The sequence below is a fragment of the Mesoplodon densirostris genome, chromosome 5 (genome assembly GCF_025265405.1).
Source record: "Mesoplodon densirostris isolate mMesDen1 chromosome 5, mMesDen1 primary haplotype, whole genome shotgun sequence".
NCBI classification, from domain to species: Eukaryota; Metazoa; Chordata; class Mammalia; order Artiodactyla; family Ziphiidae; genus Mesoplodon; species Mesoplodon densirostris.
This window is the reverse complement of record NC_082665.1, coordinates 86,556,156-86,580,084: the sequence shown is the minus strand read 5'-3', so window position 1 is coordinate 86,580,084 and position 23,929 is coordinate 86,556,156.

Genomic DNA, 23,929 nt, shown 5'->3' with positions numbered 1-23,929 from the left:
CATCTCCTTCCATACATATTTAAGTTCCTGTGTTGATCATGAAAACAAATTGGTAAACACATAACTGTTTATTATAAATTTGGGGGACTTCATTTTTTAAATTGAACTTTCTCAGATAGCTTTATCTTTTCTTAAAAAGCTATCACTGGAGTGTGGCCAAAGATTATGAATACAGCAAAATGCTGGGGGACATTCCTAAGTACATTTAACACTTACTATAAAATTTTGAAAATTCATTTGGGGGAAAATTGGTTTGGGGGCTTTAAATGAAAGTGTGAGGGAAAAAACCCAAAATTTATTAAATTCTTTCCAGTTTAATGCAATTCCTCCAAAAATTAAAATTTAATATTTAAATGATTGCTAATATTACTCATATTATTCTACAACTGATATTTGGTTTGGCTATTTATATGTATTGGACTATTTTCAATGGAATTTCAAGTATAAGACACAATTAGAAACAGGTTACTGAACAACTCATCACAAGGACTGAAGGGCAGAGGCCAAGGGAATGTGGGTAGTCACAGATTTTTCCCTTAAGCACCTCAAGCCACAATTCACAAAGGTGAAGGTAGTTCCTCTTTTAGGGCTTTTATGGGGAGCTGCTGAGCAAAGAGCACCATTTCTAACTCCAAGCTTGCTTTGATGGTAATAATAATGTAATTTGACATAAAGAACACCAACTATTTGCTAGATGCTGTTCAAAATGTTTATTGACTCAATGACTCTTCACAGAAACCCTGTGCTAGGTGTTAATATGATATTTATTTTATAAATGAGAAAACAGTCAGAGAGTAGGTTGTTTATTTACCTCAGAACTAGTAAACTGGTTAGTAAAGTGAAGAAGGCAGGGTGGAGTGAAAGGGTCCCAGTTATTCCCTAGACCATGTAAATTAATAGAACTCTCCTGTCTGAGTTTGTCTGGTAAACTGATAGCCCGGGCTACTAATTTAATTTCCATGAGGAGTGAGAATCATCTTGGGAAAGGACTATACCTGAAGAAGTGGGGACCCAGGTGTGACCAGCCTGAGCTGGGAGCAATGCCTTGGCATAAGGGTGTAAGGGAGAAACAATTCTCATCACCTCAAAAAAATCTGTAATTCAAACTTATCTCCTGGTCTAGCCCCAATGAACAATCAAGCCTGTGGATAGAGGTTATAGCTGCAGTAAAAACTGACAAAGTTGTCTCACTAGAAACTCTGTAAGGCCCTCTGACACTGCAGGAGAGGACAGTGCAACTAACATATGTGATACAGAAATAATCCAAGGCAGGAAATTTAGTCACTTAACTTTGGAAACAGTGCTTTTCCAAGAACTTTAGGTCTCTGAATTTCCCCAAGTTTAAATTATCTGTGAGTTTCTTATGCCTATCATATCCTGAGAAAACTGTGAATTGTGGAGTTGCTAAACTTACCCATTAAATCCCCATTTCATTACAATCATCCAAAAGAAACATGGAAACAAATTATGTAAAAATAAAATATACAAAAACCTATGAGACTGTTCCTTTGTTCCTTATACGCTCACCAAACAACGAAGTAACCTGATTCCTGAGTGCTTACCCTAGATAAATGAAAACGTATGTTCACACAAAACTTATGTTCACTTATATGCTCACAGCAATTCTATTAATAAACACCACAAACTGAAACAACCCACGTGTCCTTCAAGGACAAATGGGAGGATATACATTGGTATATGCAGTCAATGGAATATTACTCAGAAATAAAAAAGAATGAATTAGTGGCACACACATAATTCCAACGACTGTCAAAGGGATTATGCTGAGTAAAAGAAAACAATCTCATAAGGTTACATATTATATAATTCTATTTATCTGACACCCTTCAAACACCACTATTATGGAGAAAAGATCAGTGATTCTCAAGGGTTATGGGGAGGAGGGAGCAATGATAAAGGATAGTATAAGGGAATTCTTTTCATTGATAGAATCATTCTGCATCCTGATTGTGGTGGTAGTTACCCAAATATAAACATGTTAAAATTCATAGAACTGAAAACCAAAAGAAAAAGTGTCAAATTTACTAAATGATACCTTTAAAAATGATAAATAAGCTAACAGAAATACCTATTAATGATACCTTAGCATATAGGCTGCAGTGTCAATAAAATAATTTACTTTTAGATAAGAATTTTTTAAAAGCTATAAGAGAGGGAGGCAGACACAGAAGCAAGAGGAACTCCAACCCTGCAGCCTGATGAAAGGAGACTTCAAATGCAGTGTTAGACAAAATGAGAAGACAAAGAAATATGTTGCAGAAGAAGTGGCAAGATAAAACCCATAAGACCAAATAAATGAAGAGGAAATAGGCAAGCTACCCAAAAAAGAAATCAGAATAATGATAGTAAAGATATCCAAAATCTCGGAAATAAAATGGAGAAAATAAATGTTTAACAAGGACCTAGAAGAACTACAGAACAAAAAAACAGTGATGAACAACACAATAACTTAAATTAAAAAGACACTAGAAGGAATCAATCTCAGAATAACTATCAGAATATCAATATCAGACAGAAGAATAGATAAGTGAGCTGGAAGATAGAATGGGGGAAATAACTGCCTTGGAGCAGAATGAAGAAAAAAGAATGAAAAGAATTGAGGACAGTCTCAGAGACAACTGGGACAACCTTAAATGCACTAACATTTGAATTATAGAGGTCCCAGAAGAAGAAGAGAAAGAGAAGGGGTCTGAGAAAATATTTGAAAAGATTATAGTCAAAAACTTCCCTAACATGGGAAAGGAAATAGTCAATCAAGTCCAGGAAGCACAGAGAGTCCCACACAGGATAAACCCAAGGAGAAACACGCTAAGACAGATATCAATCAAACTATCCAAAATTAAATACAAAGAAAAAATATTAAAAGCACCAAGGGAAAGCAACAAGTAACATACAAGGGAATCCCATAAGGTTATCAGCTGATCTCTCACCAGAAACTCTGGAGGACAGAAGGAAGTGGCATGATATATTTAAAGTGATGAAAGGGAAAAACCTACAACCAAGAATACTCAACCCAGCAAGGGTCTTATTCAGATTTGACAGAGAAATCAAAAGCTGTACAGACAAGCAAAAACTAAAACAATTCAGCACCACCATACCAACTTTGAAACAAATGCTAAAAGAACTTCATTAGGCAGGAAACACAAGAGAAGAAAAAGACCTTTAAAACCAAACCCAAAACAATTAAGAAAATGGTAATAGGAACATACATATTGATAATTACCTTAAAATGTAAATGGATTAAATGCTCCAGCCAAAAGACACAGACTAGCTGAATGGATACAAAAACAAGACCCATATAAATGTTGTCTACAGCAGACCCACTTCAGACCCAGGGACACATACAGATGAAAGTGAGGAAATGGAAAAAGACATTCCATGAAAATGGAAATAAAAAGAAAGCTGGAGCAACAAAACTCATATCAGATAAAATAGACTTTAAAATAAAGAATGTTACAAGAGACAAGGAAGGACACTACATAATGATCAAGGGATCAATCCAAGAAGAAGAGATGACAATTGTAAATATTTATGCATCCAACATAGGAGCACCTCAATACATAAGACAAATGCTAACAGCCAAAAAAGGAGAAATCCACAGTAACACAATAATGGTGGGGACTTTAACACTCCACTTACACCAATGTATATATCATCCAGACAAAAGTTAATAAGGAAACACAAGCCTTAAATAACACATTAAGCCAGATAGACTTAAGTGATATTTATAGGACATTCCATTTGAAAGTAGCAGAATATACTTTCTTCTCAAGTGTACATGGAACATTCTCCAGGATAGACCATATCTTGGGTCACAAATCAAGCCTTGGTAAATTTAACAATATTGAAGTTGTATCAAGCATCTTTTCCGACCACAACACTATGAGATTAGAAATCAATTACAGGAAAAAAAAACTGTAAAAAGCACAAACACATGGAAGCTAAACAGTGTGTTGCTAAATTACCAAGACATCACCAAAGAAATCAAAGAGAAAATCAAAAAGTATGTAAAAAAAAATGAAAACAAAAACACAACAACCCAAAACTTATGGGACACAGCAAAAGCAGTTCTAAGAGGGAAGTTTATAGCAATACAATCATACCTCAAGAAACATCTCAAATAAACAACCAAACCTTACACCTAGTGCAACTAGAGAAAGAAGAACAAACAAAACCTAAAGTTAGTAGAAGAAAAGAAATCATAAAGGTCAGAGCAAAAATAAATTAAAGAGAAATGAAAAAACTATAGCAAAGATCAATAAAACTAAAGGCTGCTTCTTTGAGAAGATAAACAAAATTGACAAACCTTTAGCCAGATTCATCAAGAAAAAAAGGGAGAGGACTCAAATCAATAAAATTTGAAACAAATACGGAGAAATTACAATGGACACCGCAGAAATACAAAGGATCATAAGAGAATACTACAAGCAACTCTATGCCAATAAAATAGACAACCTGGAAGAAATGGACAAATTCTTAGAAAAGTACAACCTTCCAAGACTGAACCAGGAAGAAATAGAAAATATGAACAGACAAATCACAAGTAATGAAATAGAAACTGTGTTTAAAAATCCTCGAGCAAACAGAAGTCCAAGACTTGATGGTTTCACAGGCAAATTCTATCAAACAATTAGAGAAGACTTAACAGCCATCCTTCTCAAACCCTTCTAAAAATTATAGAGGGAAGAACATTCCCTAACTCATTCTATGAGGTCACCATCAGCCTGATACCAAAACCAGAGAAACATATCACAAAAAAAGAAAATTAGAAGCGAATATCACTGATGAACATAGATGCAACAATCCTCAACAAAATACTAGCAAACAGAATCCAACAACACATTAAAAGGACCATGTACCATGATCAACTGGGATTTATCCTAGGGATGCAAGGATTATTCAACATACACAAATCAATCAACGTGATACACCATATTAACAAACTGAAGAATAAAACCATATGATCATCTCAATAGATGCAGAAAAAGCTTTCAACAAAATTCAGCACCCATTTATGATAAAAACCCTCCAGAAAGTACACATAGAGGGAACTTACTTCAACATAATAAAGGCCATATATGACAAACCTACAGCAAATATCATTCTCAATGGTGAAAAACTGAAGCCATTTCCACTAAGATAAGGAACAAGACAAGGTTGCCCACTCTCACCACTCTTATTCAACATAGTTTTGGAAGTTTTAGCCACAGCAATCAGAGAAGAAAAAGAAATAAAAGGAATCCAAATCAGAAAAGAAGAAGTAAAGCTGTCACTGTTTGCAGATGACATGATACTATACAGAGAGAACCCTAAAGATGCTACCAGAAAACTACTAGAGCTAATCAATGAATTTGGTAAAGTAGCAGGATACAAAATTAATGCACAGAAATCTCTTGCATTCCTACACACTAGCAACAGAAGATCAGAAAGAGAAATTAAGGAAACAATATCATTCACCATTGCAACAAAAAGAATAAAATACTTAGGAATAAACCTACCTAAAGAGACAAAAGACCTGTATGCAGAAAACTATAAGACACTTATGAAAGAAATCAAAGACAACAGAAACAGATGGAGAGATACACCATGTTCTTGGATTGAAAGATTCAATATTGTGAAAATGACTATTCTACCCAAAGCAATCTACAGATTCAATGCAATCCCTATCAAATTACCAGTGGAATTTCTCACAGAACTAGAACAAAAAATTTTACAATTTGTATGGAAACACAAAAAGACCTCAAATAGCAAAAGCAATCTTGAGAAACAAAAATGGAGCTGGAGGAATCAGTCTCCCTGACTTCAGACTGTACTAAAAAGCTACATTAATGAAGATAGTATGGTACTGGCAGAAAAACAAAAATATAGATCAATGGTACAGGATAGAAAGCCAAGAGATAAACCCACCCACCTATGGTCACGTAATCTATGACAAAGGAGGCCAGAATATACATTGGAGCAAAGACACCCCATTCAATAAGTGGTGCTTGGAAAACTGGACAGCTACATGTAAAAGAATGAAATTAGAACACTCCCTAACACCATACACAAAAATAAAGTCAAAATGGATTCAACACCTAAACGTAAGACCGGACACTCTAAAACTCTTAGAAAAAACATAGGAGAAAAAACATAGGCAGAACACCCTTTGACATAAATTGCAGCAAGATCTTTTTTGAACCACCTGCTAGAGTAATGAGAATAAAAACAAAAATAAACAAATGGAACCTAATTAAACTTAGAAGTTTTTGCACAGCAAAAGGAAACTATAAAGAAAAGACAACCTTCAGAATGGGAGAAAATGTTTACAAATGAACCAAATGACAAAGGATTAATCTCCAAAATTAATTAACAAGCAGCACATGCAGCTCAATATCAAAAAACAAACAACCCAATCCAAAAATGGGCTGAAGACCTAAATAGACATTTCTCTAAAGAAGATATACAGATGGTCAAGAGGTACATGAAAGGATTCTCAACATCACTATTAGAGAAATGCAAATCAAAACTACAATGAGGTATCACCTCACACCAGTCAGAATGTCCATCATAAAAACGTCTGCAAGCAATAAATGCTGGAGAGGGTATGGAGAAAAGGGAACCCTCATGCATTGTTGGTGGGAATGTAAATTGATACAGCCACTATGGAGAACAGTATGGAGATTCCTTAAAAAACTAAAAATTGAACTACCATATGACCCAGCAATCCCACTACTGTGCATATACCCAGAGAAAACCATAATTCAAAAAGACACATGCACCCCAGTGTTCATTGCAGCACTATTTACAACAGCCAGGACATGGAAGCAACCTAAATGTCCATCATTAGAAGAATGGAAAGGAACAAAACTGGGTCATTTGCAGAGACATGGATGGACCTAGAGACTGTCATACAGAGTGAAGTAAGTCAGAAAGAGAAGAACAAAAATTGTATATTAACATATATATGTGGAATCTGAAAAACTTGGTATAGACGATTTTATTTACAAAGCAGAAATAGAGACACAGACATAGAAAACAAACTTATGGATGCAAAGAGGGAGGGGAGTGGGATGAACTGGGAGATGGGGATTGACATAGATACACTACTGATATCATGTATAAAATACCTAACCTAATGAGAACCTACAGTATAGCACAGGGAATGCTATTCAGTGCTCTGTAATGATCTAAATGAGAAGGAAATCCAAAAAAAAGGGGATATATGTATACATATAGCTGATTCACTTTGCTGTACAGTATAAACTAACAGAATATTTTAAAGCAACTATACTCCAATAAAAAAATAAAGCTATAAGAGAATTAGAGAGAAATAATTACAAACTGCACGTCTCAACATCAGTTATCAGCTATGAGTCAATCTCATGTTAAGAACAGAATAGGAAATATATGTAATTGCTAAGGCTCTCTTAAGAGCAAATGCCTTCTGTTTTAGTTCTGCTCTGAAAATAATGTATTGAGCTCCTCCTGTACCCTTCAGTCTTGAGTGGCCCCAGAGATACCAACAAAACTGGGGGTAGTCACTTAAGCACACCTAGTTTAGTGGAGTTTTCACTAAATGAGTTGCCTCAGTTGGGTTACCGGGACAATACACAGTTCAGCAGATATAATACTTAGAACTTTTCTATGAAGATTTTGTATTCTTTGGCAGAATATCCTGTTCTGAGGCATATAAGACTCATCCGGCATTTTCCCCCTTCTCTTGCAAGGTAGTTATCTGTTTATTTGCCTCTGCCCTATAAAAGTCTGAACAGTTTCAAAGCCAAACACTGTACCCAGCATAGAACTTCGTGTTTGGCCCTGCTCTACGCACTTCACACAGAAGGTGTTCACATAGAAGAGTAACTACAGAATTTAAAGAGGGCGGGGAAGAGAACTTTATTTTAGGATTTCTTTCTTCCATTGAAAGCAGGCATTCTGTTTTTTTATTCCTTTAACTCACCTTTCCCACATTCTAGAAGTCACATTAGAAAAGTCATAAATTGTAAACACAAGATTGACTTGTTGATAACCATAGGAAAATCACTTTGATGAATTTCATAACTTCTCAAAATTACTTTGTAAACTTTCATGTAATTATATCTGGACAAGTACAGAGTAGGATGGAGTTCCTGTTAGAAGAATTTCAGAGAGAAGAATTTCAGAAAGGACCTCTAAGCCTTTTGTGTGCATTTGTTTTTATCTCCTGAAATCCATTCTTACCCTTAGCCTTCTATTTTGTGGCAGAGAACATGATTTAGCTTACCTATTCTCTCTCTTTCTTCATCTTATTCTTTACCTTCAGTGTCCCTGGTAGAAAATTTGAGTCATTCTCTAATTCACACAAAAGGGCTTTTTTACTCAGAGATTATGCTATAGTCAAGTACTCCTGAATCTCTTCTTAATTGAAGCCTAAATGATCTGTTTGGATTGACAAACAGAATCCTTTCCTCCAGTAGCACATTTTTTTCCCATCTGGGCGCTATTTGCTAAAGCAATTCTCTCAGTCATGTAGCGGTAGCTGTGGCCTTCTCACTTGCTTTACCAAGTCTGCAGAAAAGGCAATGAAAGAGAAGTCATCAGGAGCCTCGAATTCTTTCTCTCTTGGGCAGAGGGGTAGGACTGTCACCTACGCTGGGTGCACTTTCAGAACAGGCTAGAAAGGAGAAGAAAAACTAACAAGAGTCCAAAATCCTTCATTTCACAGTTACTCAGTGTGTCCTGTTTTACATTAAGGTCAAGGATAGTGGTGTTTATGCAGCTCTTTTCTTCTCAGTAATTTGGCCACAAGTTTCTATTTAATTTTCTGTGGAGACTAAAAGTATGCACTATTGTGATTTTTAACTGAAACAGAGCTCCTGTGCTAGGAACTCACCCTTTAAATAAGGGTATACTTGTTTTGTCCACTATCCTAACCCCCCAAGAATTTAAGATGGCATCCTTCAGGCCAGAGAATCTTGCCTTCCTGTGGTTGCATTAATTCATGTCCTTCATTTGGGCATTAACATGAAGAAGTCCACCAGCCAACCCCATATATCCCTGGCACTAACACCTCAGTGGAGTGTAAATTGAAGGTAACTACTCACCCATGAGTAAAAGTGGATTGATGAATCACATAAAAGGATGACAGATGGGCTAACAGGCCAGGCAGGCAGTGCTTATAATTGGCTTTGAACTGGAGTGCCTGAAAAATATTCTTCCATCTTTTGCCCTACCTTGCTTCAAAGTTTTAATTCATTGCTCTTTATCTCTAGCAAGATAAAAGTGAGTTCACCATGGCATAGACAGTAATTTGATACAAAGGACTGTCCAGATCACAAAAGGTTTGGAAGCAAACATCAGCTGGACCCTGTCATCCCCCCGTCCTGTCCCTGGGTCTAAAGGATCTTTGCCGTGAAGGCAGCTGATTAATGCACCAGAGTCATTTGTCATGGATGAGGTGTCCTTACTCTGCCACTTGCTGCTGGAGCTGCTGGCTCTGGCTGTGCATTAGAGAGAGCTTTCAGTTTTCCATCTCAGGGTCTTGCTATTTGAGTTGTTTGCAAACAAAGCCTCTGCTTTCAGAGCTGTTTCTCTCAGCTACAGGTATTAACTGACATACTTCATTAGTTCACAAGAGCCAAATAGCTGCAAATAAAGATTTTTCTTTTCTTTTTTTCCAAAAATCAAGGAGGAGGTGATGAGCATTCTTTATCATTACTTCATTATTGTTTGAGATTCATTTCACACAGCTTTATCCTATTCTAATCATATTAACCATGTTTTTCATTTTCTGTATTCTGAGGCTTTGACACCTTGGGGCCTTGCTGACCCAGGAGAGACTGCCCCTCCAGGGTTAGCCAATTCCTACATAGTAAACAACTCACTTGTGCTCATACCTTTGTTATTCAAACTAGTCAATCTAGAACCCTGTACCCTAAGCTCCTTCCTTTATTAGGGTCTCTCACTCCAGGCCATTATCCACCTGCTCTAATCATACCAGAGTCAGGAACCAGACAAGCAGCACCTATGCCCCAGGGTCTGCTGAAATTATTCAAACTAGTCATTCCTAAACCTGCTTACCTTGCTTTTCTGTTTCCTTCTAAGGAAACTACAATAAGCCTCCTGCCCACAATTTCCCTTGTTCCCTCTGCCTCCTGACCCATCTTGACGCCTGTCTGTATGGTTCCCTTACATGGCTGCTGTGACTCCTGTTTCTAGGGAACTACCCAAGTATAATAAGCTTCTTCCTTCATAATACTCATTTCCAGGTCTGAGTATCTTACCATACCTGATGAAAGTAAATACCCTTAAAAGACTGATTTAAACCTTGTATTTTTTTCTTTTCCTTTTCTTATTCTCAAAAGGTGATTGTCAATCAAAACGTTTTCTAAGCATGAGCATCATTAAGTCAACCATTTAGCTGAACTAATTTAACTTAGCAAGACCTCTACTTTAGTGAGATTCTCTGGCTTTGGTGAAAAAGCCACCATATTCAGAACTGTACTCCTGTTTTAAATGCATCTCTGCTCTTTCATTAACTTTTATTACTTAACCACTGATGCTTCAGTCTCCTAATCTATGAAATCTAATCACTCATTCTATCATTCAGCACATATGAAGTGAAATGCCTACTATATGTCAGAAAATGTGTTAAGTTACAAAGATAAATATATGTACACCCTTTAGGGATCTCAAAGACCTGAAGAGGGAGGACCTCACTATAAGGGGAGGGAATTTAAATAAATCTGCATCACTTAAATAGTGGAGAAGAGCAGATTGTTATTCAAGAGGGCTACAAAGATATCAAAACTTGAACCATCATGGAATTTACTTAAGATAGTGAAGATTCCACAGTGTCTGGAATAGCTGTCCCTGGATGTTGTAAAGGTAGGTTGTGATCAAACAATAAAGATTCTTAAATGACAAACAAAAGGAATTTAGACTTTATCCTGCAGTAGTAAGGGGTTAAAGCAGGAGAATGTTATAACACTCTAGATTTCTACTTTAGAATGATAATGTTGTTAGCAATTTGAAGGACTGATTGAAGGAGAAATAGACCAAAAGTAGTAATATTGGTTGGTAAGATATCACTAGTGTCCAAATGGGAGATAATGAATGTTCATCTCAGACAGGGGCAGTAAGAGAAAAGAATAGTTTCAAATGATAATTAGAAGATTGAATCTAAAAAGAACAAGGGTGATTTAATATGGGAAGAAGAGGAAAATCTAGAAGGTTTCCAATTGCTCTTACATGGATAATGAGCGATACCATTAATGATGCAGAGAACAAAGAAAAAGTCAATGCACAACTCTACAAATTCCATATTTTCATGCCGAACAAATTATACTAACTAAAAGACAAAAAGAAATTTCACATATGTTGAAATTTATGATACAGGCCCAAAAATTGTTAGAAGGAAATAGAAGAAGAATTAAGTTTAGAAAACATAGTTATGTATTGCATTTTCAACTTTATGCAAAAATTATTATAATTGGTCTTCAAAAATCAATTGTAACAAAGAATAAAATATATTCATTAACCACTTTGAAGTATTTTTAGATCAGACCCATTTTTAAAGCCAGATCTTTAGATTAGTCTATGTTAAATTTTTACTTACTAAAGTTTCAATAAAAATTATTGAGTCACACTCCGTCCACATTATTTCACTAACACCTCCCACTATTCAACTACACTTTTAGAAAGTAAGATTCAAAGGCAGGTTTGACTCTCATATCAACAATTAGAATAGTTTTGGGACTTCCCTGGTGGCCCAGGGGTTAAGAATCAGCCTGACAATGCAGGGGACCCAGGTTCGAGCCCTAGTCCGGGAAGATCCCACATGTCACGGAGCAACTAAGCCTGTGTGGCACAACTAATGAGCCTGTGCCCTAGAGCCCATGAGCCACAATTACTGAGACTGCATGCCACAACTACTGAAGCCCACGTGCCTAGAGTCCGTGCTCCACAAGAGAAACCACAGCAATAAGAATTCTGTGCACCACAATGAAGACCCAACACAGCCAAAAATAAATAAAATAAAAAAAATTTTTAAAAAGAATAGTTTTGAGTCCCTAAATGTTATTATAAAGAATTCTAACCCACTGACTTTAATATATTTGAATGGCTTTTTTGTGCCAAAATTTAGAGTAAATTGCATATATATATGTGAATAGATTTCACATAGCATATCTGCAAAATAAAATGAACAAAATGCATTGCTTAAAATTTGTTATGTGTAATGTTTTACTCAAAGAAGCTCTAAAAAAGATCAAAGTTATAACCTCAGTACTGCAGATGATACCATAACTATTATAGTACATCATTAAATATTGGAAACAGACAATTTGTTTTAATATTACTATAGAGACTTTATAGATAATGAGCACCAATTGCTTGTACTATGGTCAGAGCATATTTTTACAGAGCATGATCTTATGAGAAAAATAAATTATTCAGGAAACAAAATCCCAATGAAGAAAAATGACCTATAATGTGAATGTTAGTGTCTGCTTGGCAGGAGCCATTGGATCAATGTCAGAGAACAATTACACACAGCACACCTCCAAGCTCTGGAAGCCTGGAAACAATGGCAAATGTATCTCAATAATACCGAGATTTAATATCAAGAAAAATACATAGATATGTAGTATCACATACAAGGTATAAATTTTGGATAGGTCCACCCATTAACATCTTTGGAAAGAAAAATGGACACATAGTTTTATTAAAAAATGAGTACACAGCTATCAAATATATCAGTCCAGGTTTAGATAATGTTGTGGGGAATTTTTGTTTCTTTGTTGAACTTTCTTGATCATGTGTTAAGTTATGCAATTGCATATATGATTTCAATTTAAGATGGGGGGTTGTTAAAAAAAAAGATCATCAATAAAGTAAAATCCTGTGTTAAAGAAATCCTTCACATTACATTAGATAAGACTGATCAAATTTTAAAGAAAAAATTATGAAAGAAAAACCAGTTTTTTAAGAAGGCCCTAATATGACATTTCCATGTAAGACTCTCTCTCTTTCATAAATAAATTTACCAAATGGAAAATAAAATGATTGTAAAATATTACGTATTGGATGATTTCTATATTAAACATATATGGATGTGTGTATGTGTATCCAAATATAATATAAAGTAACTTTAAAAATAATAAAATTCTTAAAATAATGACTAACACATTTATGAGATTTTAAAGATTGTGACTCATATGAATTTTATGATAATCAAAACTCAAAAATGATTTGGTGAAGTTTAAGATTTCCTACAGTTTTTGTTTGTATGTTTGTTAGTTTGAAAATATCATTTTGAGCAAGTAGAGTTATTTTGATTAATTTTTCTTCTGTGCAGGTATGCTAAAAATTTGATATACATTTGTCTTTGCTTGTATTCAAGCTCAGTTTTAATTTCTCCATCTTTGTTATTTGTAGTTATCTTTCTGTTTTATAAATCATTTATATAAGGTCAAAACTATGTAAGAACTTATACTCACAGAAGCATTGTTTTTCCTGTTTCTTTTCCCTATCCCACGTTCTCCTGTAAGTAACTAATTCATTAGTTTCTGGTTTATTCTTTCCATGCTTCGTTATTACTTTTTGTGAATATAAGCAGATAATGATATACATTTTATTTCCCCTTTTTTACACAAATGTTAGTATACTCTATATAATCTTTGTACCTATATTTTTTCATGTACAATGCACCCTAGGGTCATTGACAACTAGACTTCCTCCTCATTCTTTTTCTATAGCTGCATAGTGCTCCATTAGTTAGATATGACATAGTTTACTTAAGCAATCTCTTATTAATGGATGAAAATACTTAATCAAAAATTAAGTAGTCAAAAGTCCAAACCTCTTTACATTTCAATTTATAAAAGCTTCACACAGTGTATTCCAAGTAGAATTTTGTTCTAATGAATTGTTTTTAATGCATATTTTATGCTATTTTTAATCAAAAATATTTTTTTAACTTAAGAACACCAAAAAACAATTTTGAAAAATAATATAAAGTTGGAGAAATTGTACTACCCAACTTTAAAACTTATGAAGTCACAGTGATCAAGACAGTGTGGTATTGGTAAGAGAGTAGACAAATAAATCAATGGAAGAATACAGAGGGTCTAGAAATAAACCTACATATAGATGAATGTGCAATTTTTGAAAAGGTTATAAACACAATTCAATACGGCATCCCTGGTGGTGCAATGGTTAAGACGCCTGCCAATGCAGGGTACATGGGTTCGAGCCCTGGTCTGGGAAGATCCCTCATGTCACGGAGCAACTAATCCCATGCACCACAACTACTGAGCCTGTGCTCTAAAGCCTGCAAGCCACAACTACTGAAGCCTATACACATAAAGCCCATGCTCCGCAACAAGAGAAGCCACGACAATAAGAAGCCCGTGGGCAGCAACAAAGACCTAATGCAGTCAAAAATAGATAAATTAATTTTTTTTAAAGTTATTTATTTAAAAAAATCAATAGGGAAACAATTCAATGAGAGGTGGAGGAACAATTGGACATTTACATGTAAAAATGAACCTTAATTTACACTTCAAATACAAAAATCATACAAAAACTATATGCAAAAACTAGCACAAATGTAACATGTAAAATTCTGAAGTTTTAGAAGAAAACATAAAAGAAAATCTTTATGTCTTGGCATTAGGCAAAAATTCTGAAACATGACACTATAATTATAATGTATAAAATATAAAATCATAAATTGGACTTTATCCAAATTAAAAAAAAACTTTGCTGTGCAAATGACACTTTTAAGAGAATGAAAAGACAAGGTACAAACTAGGAAAAAATATTTGCATATCACATATCCAAAAAGAGATTTACATCCAGTGTATATAAAGAAATCTCAAAACTCAACAGCAAGAAGAGAACCCATTTAAAAATGAACAAAAAGACTTGAACAGATATTTCACCAATGAGGATATACTGATGGCCATAAAAAGTAAATGAAGAGATGTTCACTACCAGTAAATGTTAGGGAAATATCAAGGAGATTCATCTACATGCATTCTATTTATTTATTTTTTTTTTAACATCTTACTTGGAGTATAATTGCTTTACAATGTTGTGTTAGTTTCTGCTGTATAAAAAGTGAATGAGTGATATGCATACGTATATACCCATAACCCCTCCCTCTTGCACCTCCCTCCCACCCTTCTACATGCATTTTAGAATGACTAAAATAAAAAATACTGTCAATGTCAAGTGTTGGCAAGAACATGGAGCAGCTAGACTCTAAAATCTTCCTGTTGGGAATGCTAAAGGATTTGACCACTTTGAAAAACTGTTTGGCAGTTCTTGAAAAAGTTAAACATACACCTACCATGAACCCAACAATCCCACCCTTGGGTACTAACCTTAGAGAAATGAAAGCATATGTCCATACAAAACCTATACATGAATGCTTATAGCAGCTCTATTAGTAAGTACTAAACACTGTAAACGACCCAGATGTCCTTCAGTGAGTGAATGGATAAAGCTTCACACAATGGAATACAAATGCATCAATAAAAATGAATTATTTGGGTTTCCCTGGTGGTGCAGTGGTTGGGAATCTGCCTGCTAATGCAGGGGACATGGGTTCGAGCCCTGGTCCGGGAGGATCCCACATGCCACGGAGCAACTAGGCCTGTGAGCCACAACTACTGAGCCTGCGCATCTGGAGCCTGTGCTCCACAACAAGAGAGGCCGCAATAGTGAGGCCCGCGCACTGCGATGAAGAGTGGCCCCCACTTGCCACAACTACAGAAAGCCCTCACACAGAAACGAAGACCCAATACAGCAAAAAATTAATTAATTAATTAATTAACTCCTACCCCCAACATCAAAAAAAAAAAAAAAAGGGGCTTCCCTGGTGGCACAGTGGTTGAGAGTCTGCCTGCCGATGCAGGGGACACGGGTTCATGCCCTGGTCCGGGAAGATCCCACATGCCGTGGAGTGGCTGGGCCCGTGAGCCATGGCCGCTGAGCCTGTACGTCCGGAGCCTGTGCTCCGCAACGGGAGAGGCTGCGGCAGTGAGAGGCCCGCATACCGCAAAAAAAAAAAAAAAAAAAAAAAGAATTATTGATAAATGCAACAATTTGGATTAACACCAAATAAATGCATTATGCTTACTGAATAAAATATGCCCGTCTCAAAACGTTACATTTGGTATGATTATGCTCCTATAACACTCTTAAAAAGATAAAACTATAATGATGAAATGCAGATTAGTGATTGTCAGAGATGCAGAGTGGGAGGACGGAGTGACGACAAAGAGGTAGCACAAGAAATCTCCTTGGAATGATGTAACTGTTCTGTCCCTGATTATGGTGGTAGTTATATGAATCTATTCATATGTTAAATTCATAGAACTGCATATTTAAGGAGTCAATTTTACTGAATAATATCAAAATTAAATTAAAATCTGAACAAAATGATAAAGAAAACATGGTCCCTGTAACTTCCCTAAACAAAAATTCAAAGGTCTCTGCTCTGCCCTATTCTTCAGGTGGAAAAGGTCTGAATGAGTACAGTGGAAGAAGGCTAAGTGCATTTTTATACTTATAAGTTTTTGTGTATGCATTATTTTTCAGAAAATAATTAACACTTCATTCCCTCAAGCTGAGCATTTACAATTTTATTTTGGTTACTATTTCCACAACTCTCATCTTTACACTATGAATTAAAATAATGTCTACAAAAATAGTCCCAGAAGGTAAAGTTATTTTTATATACAAACAGGAAGAGATACACCCTGCTTATCACTTATACAATGTGTTAAGTGATAGCACTGGATTTCAGCTCATAGAAGATTTTAGAATTGTGGTGTTGAAGCAGTTACTTTACATGCAAATGTTTTTCAAAGATCAATCTTCTTTCCGTTTCACAGATTATACACTGTCGTATTTCACTCAGTTTGAATATGGCATATGTTAAAGTATTCCCTGTCGTGCTTTTATTGTCACAAACAGTAAATTATGCAAAGCTCAGAGGAATGGAACTAACAGCATGTTTATGGAGTTTCATCAAAACAGTTAGGGAGAATACAAATTAGTTAATTCATCAGTTTCATTTATCTGTGTAGTTGACTCTGCTTTTGAAACTACAACCATAAGATTTTGAAAAGGCTAAATACACTGGTTCGGGAAAGGTGTGATACAAGATTGGCTTATTTTATTTTGTTGTAAATGGTGATGTTGACAGGTTGGACAACATAATTTTGTCCCTAAGACTTTGGTTTTAATAAAAAGTGAAGCTACTTTGTTTTGTGTTTTAATACTACCAGTTAGTGTAAAAAATAATAATTTTAGTATTTTATTCTCTGTGTCATTTATTCTCTCATATCTGCCTAGCAAATGAAAGGATAGTCTGATGAAAAGTAATTGTCCTTGATTCTGTCAGTAGCTAGTTTATAGAACTCCAGCCATTGCATCATATTTTCTTCATTGAGGTTTTATTTAACTGTTCACAGATGAAGTTTTTTCTTTTTATTTGGTGTATATAGAGACAAATAATTTTAAAATAATGAAGTATAACAGTTTCTGTGGCAATCAGGTTGCTTTTTAAAAATCTGAAGAAAACTACATCAAAAAATAAAATGTTCCTTGAGACAAATCACGTTCCCCAGTAAGAAACTCTGGCTGTACATTTGCTTCAATACGATTAAATACTCTAAAAGAGGGAATCTTAAACTTTACCTAATCCAATTCAAAGCTAAGCTTCATAGTACTAAAGTTATAGCTGTTTTGTTCAACAGTTTATTATAACTATCTAATAATTATATATTGCACAAATGAATTAACCACCTCATTTTACAAAATGAAGAAAGCCTAGTCCTGATAAAATGGAGAGAACTAAACCAGGTTGCAGTACTGATAGACTGTGTTTCTAACAATGGTCACAACAATATTTCCTACCCCATATGCTCATTTGCAATGTGATCTTGCCAGTCTTCCATCAAGGGATGGAGTCTAGTTCCCTTCCCTTTGGACCTAGACTGACCTTGTGTCTTGTTTTGACCAATAGAAAGCAGCCAAAATGATGCTATTCAACTTCTGAGTCTGGACCTAAAAAGACCTGCAGTTTTGCCTCTGCTACTCAGATGCCTTGCTCCTGGTACCTTCCTAGGTAAAAAAGCCCAGGCAGGCTACGTGGAAAGAGCCATATAGAAAGTAAGAGACAGGCTCAGCCTCCAAACCGTCCTTGCCAAGGCACCAGGTGAGTGAAGCCATACTGGATATTCAGGCTCAGCTTCCATCTCACTATAACCACTTGAGAACTGATGACACATGGAACAGAAAAACAGTGACCCAAGTTTTACCTGAATGTTAACAAAAAAAATGGTGGATGCTTTAAACATTAAATTTTGAAACACTTTCTTAGATAGTAATAGAAAACTAAAATGTAGGTCATATATCTAGTTTGGGTGGAACTCATAGAAACCAAGCCTTTTTCCCCTTTCCAGATCCAAAGCCTAATATTCTCACATTTACTTTTTGTTGTACAAAACTTAAAACTCTATTCTTAATTTTAAAATAATGGATAGAACGCACTACAGGCAGTTATTTTATTTCCAGAGTTAGTCTCAATTTTATGTGATTTATTAAGAAGAAACACAAATAATACTCTTAAAACACCCAACAAGATGTGATGTTTGGATAATTAGCACCTGTATAAATAACAAAGTAGATCCTAAAACCAGAATCAAAATGTGGCATAAGGAATTTCAAATACTTTTAAGATGAACACATTTATATTTTCCTGTACATACGATGAAGATAGGAAAAGTGCTTGAAGCATTGCATCTGGATAAAGAAAGAGGGCTGCCAATTGCCATAAATTTAAAATAAGTAGAAATCCAAACAACTATGCTGAACAAATTTTCTACAGCTCAGCATACTTTTTGTAGCAGAGTATCAGTTTATGTGTTTTTGAAATTCAGTCTCTTTGAATGGCAAATGAATATATTATTAGTGTATTTAAGTTATAAAGTTTGAATAGTAAGCTATAAAAGTTGGATGTAAAATATGAAGAAATGAAATTAAGGACTAAAAATGTACATATTCAGTTGTAAATATGATCCAGTGTTTTCAGATACCATAGACTACAAATTTATGAGTATTAACCAGAATGTTACGAGATTAAAACATATTTATAAGTATTTATTAACCAGAGTGTTATGTTCAGTGGTAAAAACTCTAAGGCAAAGGAAGAGAGGAAGGAAGGCAGGGAGGTAAGCAGGGAAGAGGAGAATAAAGAGAAAGAGGGAGGGAGATAAAACAGAGGGAGAAAAAGAGGAAGTGCCATATTATTCCATTGAGGATGCTATAATAGAAGTAGAAAGATAAACGTGATAAGGAATCAATATGAGAATACTGATTCCCATAACTACAGTCTTATATGCACAATCTATAAACCGTCTTTTTTTTTTTTTTTTTTTTTTTTTGTGGTACGCGGGCCTCTCACTGTTGTGGCCTCTCCCGCTGTGGAGCACAGGCTCCGGACACACAGGCTCTGGACGCGCAGGCTCAGCGGCCATGGCTCACGGGCCCAGCCGCTCTGCGGCATGTGGGATCTTCCCGGACCGGGGCACGAACCCGTGTCCCCTGCATCGGCAGGCGGACTCCCAACCACTGCGCCACCAGAGAAGCCCTATAAACTGTCTTTTTACTCCCTCTCCCACTCTCCTTCTCAAGTCCACATAGGCTCCCTCTGATTTTATACCACACATTCAACCCTCAACCCACAGAAGTTAGGACTCCCACAGTAATGCCCACCGGTGAAGGCAAATGAATTCTTTTATTTCTTACATTACGCCAGCTCTTTGAAACATGTGAAGGTGTTTTGGCACATTGTCTCAATTTCCTCTTCATTACTTTACTACTTTTAGGCTGAGTTAGGGTTCACCTCACCTCTTATGGGTAGAGAATTTTTTAAGCCTGAAACTTGTTGTCTAGCAAGAACTGTGAAGTTAGAGGTTAAATAACAAAAGGTAGCCAAGCTCCATATGAGTTTGTTTTCATAAGAATGTGAAGTTCTTGAAAGGAAAAGGGGTTAGTAGGGGGCTTTACATGGGTCAATCCAAAATTAATTGCTCTTAATCTTGTTTTGAACTCCACCCGTTTCTCGGTCCCTATGAAGGAACTGGAGAGGGGCAAATTTGGATTCACCTGTAATATTCATGGGCTCCTGGAGTCTCTGCCCCATCTGCCCTCTTTATACATCTTAAGTTGTCTCTGATTTGTCAGATGTATGTGTATGGATAACAGTCTTGCATTTCAAAGATCAGGACAGAGATATTTATCAGATACTACTGAGGCTGGCAATTTGGATATTCTCTCACTGTGCCTGATTTATAAAGTAAATTGCCAGCATCACTAGTCTTGTGCTTTGCAGCCACTGTTAAATAAAATAAGGGTTACTTGAACACAAGTGCTGTGATACCCAACAGTCAGTCGGATGACAGGTGTCTACTGAGTGGCTAATGGGTGGACGGCATATACAGTGTGGATATGCTGGACAAAGGGATGATTCACACCCAGGGGTATGGAGCAGGGTGGCCTGAGATTTCATCACACTAGTCGGAACGGCACCACAATTGAAAACTTACAAACTGTTTATTTTTGGAATTTTCCCTTTAATATTTATGGAACATGATTGACCCATGGGTAAAACTGAAACTGTGAAAAGTGAAACCGAAGATAAGAGGGGTGTCTACTGTACTTAGATTTTTCTGCTTAGATAACCAGGTGGTACATTAGCTCAGACAAGACAGGATGAAAAACTGGATGATGGATGCAGTATATTCTGTTTCATAAATGCTGATTTAGAAACTGCTATGAGTCCAGGAAGTGGTCATTTATAAAATAGGCTATTGGATATATCTGTTTTGGTCTAATAGGAAAGATCTGGGTTGAGGATGTAGATTCGGTTATTAGAATGGAAATGGGTAAAATCAATCAGAAAGATGGTTAAGAATGAAAAGCATAGCAGGCCAGGCACATACTCTTGAGGGACACAGGTGTCTAAGGGCTCCCATTCCTTGTCATAAGTGCATCTATAAACCTCTGTCTTGATCTCTGAAATGCAAGACTGTTATCCATACACATACATCTGACAAATCAGAGACAACATAAGACGTATAAAGGGGGCAGATGGGGCAGAGACTCCAGGAGCCCATGAATATTCCAGGTGAATCCAAATTTGCCCCTCTCCAGTTCCTTCATAGGGACTGAGAAACAGGTGGAGTTCAAAACAAGATTAAGAGCAATTAATTTTGGATTGACCCATGTAAAGCCCCCTACTAACCCCTTTTCCTTTCAAGAACTTCACATTCTTATGAAAACAAACTCATATGGAGCTTGGCTACCTTCTGTTAGTTAATCTCTAACTTCACAGTTCTTGCTAGACAACAAGTTTCAGGCTTAAAAAATTCTCTACCCATAAGAGGTGAGGTGAATCCTAACTCAGCCTAAAAGTAGTAAAATAATGAAGAGGAAATTGAGACAATGTGCCAAAACACCTTCACATGTTTCAAAGAGCTGGTGTAATGTAAGAAATAAAAGAATTCATTTGCCTTCACCGGTGGGCATTACTGTGGGAGTCCTAACTTCTGTGGGTTGAGGGTATAGGAAAAAACAAAGTCAATTCAGGGCTTGGTACTCTCTGTGGTTTCAGGCATCCACGGAGTGTCTTAGAACATATCCTTCACAGATAAAGGGGAACACTGTACCATCTTTTGGTTCCTCTATTCCCTTACTTGCTGTATCCAATCAGTGACAACATCTTGTCTATTTTACCTGAAAAACTACGGTTATCCTTCTCTCTCTTCCCACTACCAATCATGCTCTGCAACGGGAGAGGCCACAACAGTGAGAGGCCCGTGTAACACACACACACACACACACACACACACACACACACAAGTTATCATTGAGACTGTTTTGGAAGGTAATGAAGATTGACTTGTATTCAAATCCTATTTCTGCCCCATACTCGCTAGGTGACTTTGACCAAGTAACTTATATTCTCAAACCGTAATTTTCACATCCATAAATTGAGCATAAGAATAGTAATCATTTCATATGGTTGATGTGAGAAATAACAGACTTAAAAATGCAAAAGTTTTAGAGCAATGACTAGCAGAGAATAAGTGATCAACAACTAGTCTATTATACCAATGACAATAATGATGACGGATGCGACTCATAAAAAATTAAATAGGACTTGTTTTTGCAAGAGTTAGTAGGATCTAAAGATGTGGTATTTCATGTTTGATACAGCTCAAGTGCTAGAATAGCACTTTATAGTGAACTGAAGATTAAGAAACATAGAGAACAACTTCAATATTTTCTTTATGAGCATTTTTGTTGAAAAATACGGAATCCTATATTTAGTTATTATTCTGGGCATAGACATTCTGGATGTCATGGCTTTCATTAATAGGATGGATATTTTAGCGTTCCTTTTCAGATATTTTAAAACACTTGATTTTTGACAAGATAATTCTGCTACCTTGCTAACTAATCATCTCAGAGCCTACACAATTATTTACATTGTACCATTAATGGCTCCTTTCTTTTTCAAAGCTTAGGCAATCATTGTGACAGTAACAAGTCAGGATTTATGATTATTTGAGCTGCCAGTTTCCTTTGTTCTTCCTTAAAAGAGATGTCACTCAAATCCATGTCTGATTGGTACTTCCCAAAGAACAAGGAGGAAAATTTGCACTTGTCATCATCTATAATGATATTAGAAAAGATTGAAACATTTATAAATTTCTTTAGAGGTGTTCACTATACAAATGTCTGAGTGGGATGTTTTAAAAAAATACTTCTTTAAAATCATATCTTTTTGAGAATCATTTTAAGAGCCCAATTACTTGTAGGTGAAGTGTTAGGAGTCATGTGATAACTGAAAATAATTTTAAAGTGACTGCTGCATATCAATTGTTTTTGTACCAAAACATTTACTTTGAAAGTATTTATTATGAGATTATCCATCCAGTTAAAATTGTAACATTAATGAAATAAAGATTAAATCAGTATATAAGTGTCAGTGGGAAAGGGGTGAAAAAGTACAGAAGAAATGAAGTGTGATTTATTTAAAAACACACAAGTACAAAGAGAAACATAAGCAATAATGAGCCATTTTCATTGTTGACTAGATTTATTTCTTTTGTCCTACATATGTGTGTGCATGTGTGTAAAATTTCAATGGAAAATATATGTATATACCTATATGTATAATTCTTGCAAGCACACAATTCTTGGGGTAACTTTAACAAACAGACTTTGTATGTTTAATATTATCTTAAACTCCAGTGGTGTAAGCTGTTTTATGCATCATTAGCACTTACTTTTATATGAAAGACATTTCTGTCAGTTCTTTTTGTGTAGTGTGAGTGGGTACTAGACACACTCTACTCAGCACAATGGAGAAATGGAGTCTTTGTGTGACTCAAATGTGGAGTCTTTGAAGCTACAACATTAATCTCAATTCCTCACCAAGTGAAACATCAACTACTCTTTAAAAAAAAAACCAAAACTATTTAAGTTGGTAGAGAAACACCAGCTTCAAAGTTCTTGTGACCTGGGAAGCTTTCCCAGGCTTGTGGATGGAGATTTAGATGATAATAGGAAAACTGGACTTTGAGTGTTTAAAATACATCAGAAACTTCCAAAACTTATTCAAACCTGGGAATCTTTACATAAGTCATTTTGTATAACTGAATTACTCACTTACTGTTTCAGGCCTGATATTTGCAAAATGATGGTGCAGTACTGGGCTCTATGATGTTTTCTAGCTCTAAACCCTCTGAAGGCACCAACGATCCCACAGGAACAAAAGTGGATTCTCGTCAATACACACTGTACTGTTTATATATGACTTGGAGAAAATCATCAAAAAGGATGAAATGATTTGTATCAGGTT